Source organism: Lutra lutra, chromosome X (genome assembly GCF_902655055.1).
Source record: "Lutra lutra chromosome X, mLutLut1.2, whole genome shotgun sequence".
In the NCBI taxonomy this organism is placed as follows: domain Eukaryota; kingdom Metazoa; phylum Chordata; class Mammalia; order Carnivora; family Mustelidae; genus Lutra; species Lutra lutra.
In genome coordinates this window covers 38,819,500-38,830,209 of record NC_062296.1, presented here as the reverse complement: position 1 = coordinate 38,830,209, position 10,710 = coordinate 38,819,500, and the positions used below count along the sequence as shown (strand labels likewise).

At 36.1% G+C, this 10,710-nt stretch overlaps 1 non-coding gene across 1 annotated transcript; it reads right to left on the bottom strand.

Moving 5' to 3' along the window:
- Positions 1-5,923: 5,923 nt before the first annotated feature.
- Positions 5,924-6,030, bottom strand: LOC125092496 (U6 spliceosomal RNA). The gene has a single exon (XR_007124958.1). It is a non-coding gene; the product is annotated as a U6 spliceosomal RNA (small nuclear RNA).
- Positions 6,031-10,710: the final 4,680 nt, after the last annotated feature.

Genomic DNA, 10,710 nt, shown 5'->3' with positions numbered 1-10,710 from the left:
TTATACAAATCAAATGTTGATGGCAACCTTGCATCAAGCAGTTCTATCAGTGCCATGTTTCCAACAGCATTTTCTCACTTCAAGTCTGTCACGTTTTGGTAATTTTCACAATATTTCAAACTTATTCATTATTATTATATTTGTTATGGTGGTCTGTGATTGGTGAGTATTACTCACTGAAAGCTCAGATGATTAGCATTTTTTAGCAATAAAGTATTGTTTAATTGAGGCATGTACATTTGTTAGACATAATGCTAATGCATACAATAGAGTACAGTATAGTATAAACATAATTTTTATAAGCCCTGAGAAAACAAAAAAATTCATTTGACTTGCTTTATTATAATACTTGTTTTATTGCAGTGGCCTGGAACTGTACTTCCAATATCTCCAAGGTATGCCTATGTTCTTTTTTTCTTTTTTATAAACAAGGGTAATTTATTTCTCACAGTTCTGGAGGCTGGGAAGGCCACGATCATAGTACTAGCAGCTTCAGTGTCTGATGTGAGCCTCCTGCCTCATTGACAGCCATTTTCTCACTGTAACTTCGTGTGTTAGAAGGGGTATGCCTGTACTTTTAAAAGCACTATACAAAGACAGGAAAAAAGTCTGTTAAATATGTGAAAGAAAGAACCAGACAAATGTAGCGATTTTAATACCAGATAAAATAAAATTCAAGGAGAATGGATTTGAATGGACTTATAAGACTATTTTAAAATATTTTAAAAAGTACTCATAACAAACTTTTGTGCATCTCAAAACAAAAATTTTAATTTATACAGAGAATCTGCTAGAACTACAACAAATTAAAAACCCATACATATAGTAGGAAACTAAAACACCACTCTTTAAAATGAATTGATTTGGGTACCTAGGTGGTTCAGATGGTTGGGCGTCTGCCTTTGGCTCAGGTCATGATCACAAAGCCCTGGGATTGAACCCCTTGGTTGGACTCCCTGATCAGTGGGGAGCCTATTTCTTCCTCCTCCTCTGTCTCTCCCCCTGATTTTGCTCACTTGCTCTCTCTCTCTCCAAGGAAAAAATAAAAAATCTTTTAAAAAAGAATTGATTAATATGTATATATTTTGGAGAACCAGAGAGTGGACCATTTCAAGTTGAATTGTGTCCCCCAAATAGATTTATTGAAGTCTTAATCCATAGTGCCTGCAAGTGTAACCTTGCTTAAAAGCAGGGTCTTCGCAGATATAGTCAATTTAAGATGAAGTCATTAAAGTGGGCCCTAATCCAATATGGCTGGTGTCCTTATAAGAAGAGGAGAGGTGCCTGGGAGGTGTAGCTGGCTGAGCATCTGACTCTTGGTTTCAGTTCGGATCATGGTCTTGGAGTTGTGAGTTTGGGCCCTGTGTCAGGCTCTGAGCTCAGTGTAACATCTGCTTGAGATTCTTCCACCCTCTCTCTCTGCCCCCCCATCATGCTCTCTCTCTCAAATAGTTAAATAAATCTAAAAAAAAAAGAAAGAAGAGGAGATAGAGAACAGAGAGATACATTTAGGAAGAGTGCCAAGTGGCAATGAAGGAAGAGACTAGAATTATGCTGCCACAAACCAAAGAATGCCTCTGGCTATCAGAAGTCAGAAAAGGCAAGAAAGGATATTCCCCTGGAGGCTTTAGAAGGAGCATAGCCCTTCTAACAGCTTGATTTCAAACTTAGAGCTTCTAGAGCTTAGAGACAATAAATTTCTGGTTTTAAGCCACTCTGTAGTTTCTGGGTGGTTCTGGGAAACTAATACAATCCTCTTTATCAAACTGAGAAAGTTCCCTTCTATTTGAATTTTTCTGAGAGTTTATTTCTTATTATGGATAAGTGTTGAATTTCTTTTGTTTTTTTTTTCTGCATGGATTGATAGGATCATATAATTTTCACTTTTTAGCCTGTGAGTATGATGGATTAAAATGACAGATTTTTAAATATTGAACCAAACTTGCATCTCTGGAATAAATCCCATTGTGTATAATTATTTTTCTACACTGCTGAATTACGTATGCTAACATTTTATAAGGAATTTTTGTCAGTGTTCATTATGGATATTGATACAGTTTTCTTTTTTGTATGCTGTCTTTGACTTTTCTGTAAGTATAATGTTAGCTTCATAAAATAAATTGGGAAGTGTTCCCTCCACTTTCATTTTATGGAAGAGATTGTATATAATTGGTATTAATTCATCTTTAGACATTTAGCAGAATTCTCCAATGAAGTCATCTTGGCCTGGAGATTTCTTATTTGGAAGGTTTTTAGAATAGACTTTATTTGTTGTGATGAGCACCAGGTGTTATATAGAAGTGCTGAATCACTATATTGTACACGTGAAACTAATATTACACTCTATGTTAACTAAGTGGAATTGAAACAAAAACTTCATTTTTTCTTTCTCCTAATTTTTATTTCAATTCCATGTAGTTAATGGTCAGTGTAATAATAGTTTCAGATGTAGAATTCGGTGATTCGTCACTTCCACCACACCCAGTGCTCATCACAAGTGCCCTTCTTAATCCCCATCACCTATTTAGCCTAACCTCCTACCCACCTTCCCTCCAGCAGCCCTCAGTTGGTTCTCTATAGTTAAGAGTCTGTTTCTTCGTTTGCCTCTCTTTTCTCCCCCTTACATTCATCTGTTTTTTTCTTAAATTCCACATATGAGTTAAATCATATGGTATTTGTCTTTCTCTGACTGATTTAGTTCACATAGTGTAATACTTTCTAGCTACATCCATGTTGTTCCAAATGGGAAGATTTCATTCTTTTTCATGCCTGAGTAATATTCTAGAGGGTGTGTGTGTGTGTGTGTGTGTGTGTGTGTGTGTGTGTGTGTACACATACTACAACTGCTTTATCTGTTCATCAATCGATGGACATTTGGGGTCTTTCCATAATTTGGCTATTGTTGATAATGTTACTATAATCATCTGGGTGCATGTTTCCCTTCGAATCAGTATTTTTGCATCCTTTGGATAAATACTTAGTAGTGCAGTTGCTGGGTCATAGGGTAGCTCTATTTTTAAATTTTTAAGGAACCTCCATACTGCTTTCCAGCGTGGCTGCTGCAGTTTGCATCCCACCAACAGTGTAAGATGGTTCCCTGTTCTCCACATCCTCACCAGCACCTGTTGTTTCCTGTGTTGTTAATTTTAGCCATTCTAACTGGTGTGAGATGATAGACAATTGTAGTTTTGATTTGTATTTCCCTGGTGATGAGTAATGTTGAACATCTTCTCATGTGTCTGTTAGTCATCTGTATGTCTTTTTTGGAAAAATATCTAGTTGTGTCTTCTACCCATTTTTAACTGGATTATTTGTTTTTTGGGGTGTTTAGTTGTATAATTTCTTTATAGATCTTGGCTACAAACATTTCATAAGAGGTCATTTGCAAATACCTTCTTCCATTTCATAGGTTGCCTTTTAGTTTTGTTGATTGCTTCCTTCACTGTGCAAAAGCTTTTTATCTTTTTTTTTAACTCAATTAGCCAACATAGTACATCTTTAGTGTCAGATGTAGTGTTCAATAATTTGTCAGTTGCATATAACACCTACAACTCTCATCACATCACATGATCCCCCTTAACTTGATGAAGTCCCAATAGTGTATTTTTCATTTTGTTTCCCTTGCCTCAGAAGACATATCTAGAAAGAAGTTGCCTGTGTTCTCCTCTAAGATATTAATGGTTTCAGGTCTCACATTTGGATTTTTAACCCATTTTGAATTTATTTTTGTGTATGGTAAGTGGTCCAGTTTCATTCTTTTGCATGTTGCTGTCCAGTTTTCTCAACATCATTTGTTGAAGAAATTGTCTTTTTTTTCCATTGGATATTCTTTCCTGCTTTGTCAAAGATTAATTATCCATATAGTTGTGGGTCCATTTCTGGGTTTTCTATTCTGTTCCATTGAGCTATGTGTCTGTGTTTCTGCCAGTACCATATTGTCTTGATGACTACAGCTTTGTAATATAGCTTCAAGTCTGGAATCATGATGCCTCCAGCTTTGCTTTGCTTTTCCATGATTGCCTTGGCTATTTAGGGTTTTTTGTGGTTCCATACAAATTTTAGGGATTGTTTGTTCTAGCTCTGTGAAAAATGCTGGTGGTAATTTGATAGGGATTGCATTAAATTTGTAGATTGCTTTGGATAGTACAGACATTTTAACAATGTTTGTTCTTCCAATCCAAGAGCATGGAATGTTTTTCCATTTCTTTGTGTCCTCTTCAATTTCTTTCATAAGTGTTCTGTAGTTTTCAGAATATAGATTTTTTATTTCTTTGGTTGGATTTATTCCTAGGTATCTTATGGTTTTTGGTGCAATTGTAAATGGGATCAATTCCTTGATTTCTCTTTCTGCTGCCTCATTATTGGTGTATAGAAATGTAACAGATTTCTGTATGTTTATTTTGTATCCTGTAACTTTACTGAATTTGTGTATCAGTTCTAGCAAATTTTTGGTGGAGTCTTCCAGGTTTCCTATATAGTGTATCATGTCATCTGCAAATAGTGAAAGTTTGACTTCTTTCTTGCCAATTTGCATGCCCTTTAATTCTTTTTGTTGTCTGATTGCTGAAACTGAGACTTCTAGTACTATAATAACTAATAATGGTGAGAGTGGACATCCCCTTCTTGTTCCTGACTGTAGAAGAAAAGCTCTCAGTTTTTCCCCACTGAGAATCATATCACCTCTGGGTTTTTCATATATGGCCTTTATGATGTTGAAGTAATTGTTGAGGGTTTTTTATTATCATGAATGGATATTGTACTTTGTCAGATGCTTTGTCTGCTTCTATTGAAAGGATCATATGGTTCTTATCCTTTTTTTTATTAAGGTGGTATATTACATTGATTGATTTGCAAATATTGAACCATCCTCGTAGCCCAGGGATAAATCCCACTTGATCATGCTGAATGATTATTTTAATGTACTGTTGGATTCAATTTGCCAGTATTTTGTTGAGAATTTTTACATCCATGTTCATCAGGGATATTGGCCTACAGTTCTCTTTTTTAGTGGACTCTTTGTCTGGTTTTGGAATCAAGGTAATGCTGGCCTCATAGAATGATTTGAAAGTATTCCTTCCATTTTGACTTTTTTTGAATAGTTTGAGAAAAATAGGTATTAACTCTTCTTTAAATTATTTGGTAGAGGGTGCTTGGGTGGCTCAGTCAGTTAAGCATCTGCCTTCGGCTTAGGTCATGATCCCAGGGTCCTGGGATTTAGTCCCACATTGGGCTTGGAGTCTGTTTCTCCCTCTGACCCTCTCCTCCACTCATGCTTGCTGTCTCTCTCTCTCTCTCTCAAAAATAAATAAATGAAATCTTTTTTTTATATATATATATAAATATTTGGTAGAATTCACCTGTGAAGACATGTGGCCCTGGACTTTTGTTTTTTGGGAGTTTCTTGATTACTGATGCAGTTTCATTTCTGGGTTTTGGTCTGTTCAAATTTTCTATTTCTTCCTGTTTCAGTTTTGGTAGCTTATTTCTAGGAACTTATCCATTTCTTCCAGGTTGTCCAATTTGTTGGCATATAATTTTTCATAATATTCTCTTATATATGTTTGTATTTCTGTGGCATTGGTTGTTATTTCTTCTCTTTCATTTGTGACTTTATTTGTTTGGGTCCTTTATGTGTGCTTTTTGATAAGTCTATTTTTTTTTTCCAAAGAACCAGCTCCTGATTTCATTGGTCTGTTCTACTGTTTTTAGTTACTATATCATTTATTTCTGTGCCAAACATTATTATTTCCCTTATTCTGCTCCTTTAGGCTTCATTTGTTTTTTTTTTTACTAGTTACCTAGGTATAACAGTTAGGTTGTTTTTTAATTTTTTCTTGCTTCTTGAAGTAGACTTGTATTGCTATATAATTCCCTCTTAGGAGTGTTTTTGCTGCATCCCAAAGGTTTTGACCATTATGTTTTCAAAAATATGGAATGCTTCACAAATTTGCATGTCATTCTTTCATAAGGGCCATGCAAATCTTCTCTGTATTGTTCCAATTTTAGTATATGGGCTGCCAAAACAAGCACTTAAGAAAAAATTTTTTAAAAAGCAAAAAAAGGAAAGTAGACTTTATTTAAGAATGGCTTTACATTTACACTAAAATTGAGAATATAGTGCAGAGTTCCCATATATCATTTCACATGGTTCTCCTATTATTAACAGCTTATGTTATTATGGTATAGTTTTTGTAATTAATGAACCAATATTAATGCTCTATCTTTAACTGAAGTACATAGCTTATTCAAATTTCCTTGGTTTTTACCTAATGTATTTCTGCTCCAGGACCCCATTCAGTATTCTACATTATGTTTATTGTTGTGTTTCCTTAGGTTTCTCTTGGCAGTGAAAATTCCTCAGATTTCTCATATTGATGGTGACCTTGGCAGTTTTAAAGCATATTGGTGAAGTGTTTTGTTGAATACCCTTTTATTGAAATTTTTATAATTTTAAGACTATGATTAAACTAGGATTATGGTTTTTCTTTTTTGAGGAATACAACATAGGTAAGTTGCCATTTTCATCACTTCGTATCAAAAATAAATACTCTCAATATGATTTATCACTATTGATATTGACATTGATCACTTAGCTAAGGTAGAATTTGTCAAATTTCTTCACTGGAAAATTGCCCTTTGTCCCTAGCCACTTGGAAAAGGAATTCATTTCAGTCAGCAGACTGTATTTCAGGCATAGGGATTTGTGCCTTCCTTCTTTTAGTGCAAAGTATCTACACTTTGATTATCTAAAAGTCATTTAGAATTTTTATGCAAGAAAAATTGTGTTCTCTTTTTAGTTCATTGAGGATCTTTATGACAGTTGTTTTGAATTCTTTGGTAACTCATATATCTCCATTTCTTTAGTATGAATTTCTGGAGATTTATATTGATCCTTCAACTTGGCCATACTTCCCTGTTTCTTTGTATGTCTTGTTATCTTTTGTTGTGACTTGAGCATTTGAAAAAACAGCCACTTCACTTAGTTTTTTACAGTCTGACTTTGTATAAGGATGACCTTCACCAATAAGCCTACCTTGATATTCTGGAGGCCTCTCAATCCTTCTCTGGGAGTGCATTTTTTCTGGGTTTGTACGCATGATCTCATAGTTGAAGAGGTTTCCCTGTTTCTACTCAGGAACTTTCCCTGATGACTCTTTGTACTCCTAGAGTTTTGCTGCTATTGTAGCAAGCTATAGCACATGAGCTCTACCTAGTGTCTATCCTCAGTACTGTAGATTATTTGGGGTTAGACCTTGAAGTGATTATCTTTGGTCTCAGCAGCCCTCAACCTGGTGCCAATTCCTGTCAGTGTTTTGATTCATGTAAGAGAACCCCAGTCCCTAATGCAACCAACTGAAGTCAGAATGTTGGTTGTGCCTTCCACTCTTTGCTTTCCCTCCCTGGAAAGAAGCCACATTGTGCTGTACCAAAGGTAGGAGCTTTGGTGAGTAACTACTAGCAATTTTCTGACTACCTTCAATGTGGTTCTTCTTAGGCGTATGCTGGCCTGTAGTTCCGGAGCTTTGTAACTGGTTTTCATGAATGCAGTCAATCTGTGCAATGTTATGTTCATGTATCCATGGGGTAAGGAGGATCCGGGGCTTTCTGTTCTGCCATCTTGGTGACAATACTCCACTAACATTCTTTTAATGGTGACTGGAGATATGTATTGGGATTTTGCTGAATTTGTAGATTATTTTGAAGAGAATGTATAACTTCATAAGTTTTTCCTCATGTCATCCATCAGATATTCATAGTTCATTTGTAATGCTTAAATGGCAATAATTATGACCTTGAAATTCGTGAAACTGCCCTCTCATTTCTCAAAGAAATGGAAAACTTTAGATTTCTCCCTTATATTCTAAATATAAATCTGTGAAGAAATACAAGTAACTATTCCAGTTAACAAGTTTTTCACAATAAGAGCTCAATTTTGCTATTTTTTAATTAAAAATAAACCATTACAGAGAATTTCAGTTCTGCCAAAGTGAAGTTGCCCCACTTTTCCCAGGACCTACCCATAATAGAAAAACATCTCTGGACATAACAAGACAAAAAAGCATAGGAAGACTCTGAAAAGAATTAAAAAAATAAGAAGGCAGACTACAAAGTTGCCTCTAGACTTAAGGAACAACACAGTAATAAGTTCCCTTGGTTTCCTTGATGTATATCCTGGACAGGGCATTTCATAACATTTGAAAATAAACCTACCAAAAGGCAAATTAAAAAATTCCAAAAAAGCCTGTTCTCCTTAGTGAAAGGACTGCAGAAAGATTGATATAACAATAGAAAACATTTGGCAATATCTGTCCTATTCCAGCCAAACACCAATGGTAAAACAGTACTCCTCCCACCATGGTTTCAGTAGATTAGAGTAAGTCAATAGGTCCCATCCTGCCATTGCCTCACAGAAGTAGGCATCAGCATTCAAATTTCCCCACCTGCCTCTAGCAGTATCACAGGAGCACAGCAGAGATCTGATAGTATCCGAGGGGCATGGCAGGGAGGTAATCTTCTATTCCCCATCTGGCAGAAGCTGGCAGTGCTCTGGTTCTCTAGCAATGGTAGTATTTACAGGTTCCAGTGGCCGTTTAATTCTCTACCCCACACAACATCAATGAGACTGAACAAGATGATAAAAGTTGTAGCCATTTGGCAAGCCACTTTACCCCCAGAAGGAAGCTGAGACTTCCCCTTCATCTAGCATCAGCAAGACTACATAAGGGAAGGTAACATGAGATGGACCTAGTCATTATTCTACCCATCCTCTGCCAATATCAGTTTGGAAGTGTTCCTTCTTTTTAAATTTTTTTTAGAAGCATTTAAGATTGGTGTTAGTTATCCTTTAACAGTTCAGGAGAATTCACCAATGAAACTGTCTGATCCTGGGTTTTTCTTTGTTTTTGATTACTGAACCAGTCTCCTTACTCATTGTTGCTCCCTTCACATTTTCTATTTATTCATGATTCAGTCTTGATAGGTTATAAGTGCCTATGAATTTATCCATTTCTAATAGATTATCCAATTTGTTGGTATTTAATTGTTCATAATAACCTCTCATAATCCTTTTTATTTCTGTGGCATCAGTTATTATGTCCTCTTTTGCATTTCTGATCTTATTTGAGTCTCTCTTTTTTTCTTAGTTAGTCAAACTAAGGGTTTGTCAATTTTGTTTATCTTTCCAAAAAATTAATTCAGGTTTTTTTAAACTTTTTTTTTTTAATTTTTTATTTTTTCAGCATAACAATATTCATTATTTTTGCACCACACCCAGTGCTCCATGCAATCCGTGCCCTCTACAATACCCACCACCTGGTGCCCCCAACCTCCCACCCCCCACCCCTTCAAAATTCTCAGATCGTTTTTCAGAGTCCATAGTCTCTCATGGTTCACCTCCCTTTCCAATTTCCCTCAACTCCCTTCTCCTCTCCATCTCCCCTTGTCCTCCATGCTATTTGTTATGCTCCACAAATAAGTGAAACCATATGATAATTGACTCTCTCTGCTTGACTTATTTCACTCAGCATAATCTCTTCCAGTCCCGTCCATGTTGCTACAAAACTTGGGTATTCATCCTTTCTTTTTTCTTTTTTTTTTTTTTTTACATCTTTATAAACATATATTTTTATCCCCAGGGGTACAGGTCTGCGAATCGCCAGGTTTACACACTTCACAACACTCACCATAGCACATACCCTCCCCAATATCCATAACCCCACCCCCTCTCCCAACCCCCTCCCCCCATCAACCCTCAGTTTGTTTTGTGAGATTAAGAGTCACTTATGGTTTGTCTCCCTCCCAATCCCATCTTGTTTCATTTACTCTTCTCCTACCCCCTCAACCCCCCATGTTGCATCTCCTCTCCCTCATATCAGGGAGATCATATGATAGTTGTCTTTCTCCAATTGACTTATTTCGCTAAGCATGATACCCTCTAGTTCCATCCACGTCATCGCAAATGGCAAGATTTCATTTCTTTTGATGGCTGCATAGTATTCCATTGTGTATATATAACACATCTTCTTTATCCATTCATCTGTAGATGGACATCTAGGTTCTTTCCATAGTTTGGCTATTGTAGACATTGCTGCTATAAACATTCGGGTGCACGTGCCCCTTCGGATCACTACGTTTGTATCTTTAGGGTAAATACCCAGCAGTGCAATTGCAGGGTCATAGGGTAGTTCTATTTTCAACATTTTGAGGAACCTCCAGGCTGTTTTCCAGAGTGGTTGCACCAGCTTGCATTCCCACCAACAGTGTAGGAGGGTTCCCCTTTCTCTGCATCCTCGCCAGCATCTGTCTTTTATATTGTTTTTCTATTTTCTATTTAATTTAATTCTGCTCTGATCTTTATTATTTACTTTCTCCTGATGACTTTGGGCTTAGTTTGTTCTTATTTTTCTAATTCCTTGAGATGTGATGTTGGGTTGTTTATACAGGAGATTTTCCCTTTTTTAATGTAAGTAATCACTGTAAAATTCCCTCTTAGTAATGCTTTTGCTGCATACCAGAAATTTTGCTACAAGTGAAAAGGCAATTTAAGAATGTGAGATATTTAAAAACTATATATCTGATAAAAGCTTAATATCCAAATATCCAAAATATATAAGGAAGTCCTACATTCAGTAGCAAAAGCAAAACAAAAATTACCTGCAGTTTCACCTTCAGTTATATGTAATCAACTGCTGTCCAGAAGCAGATGATCCT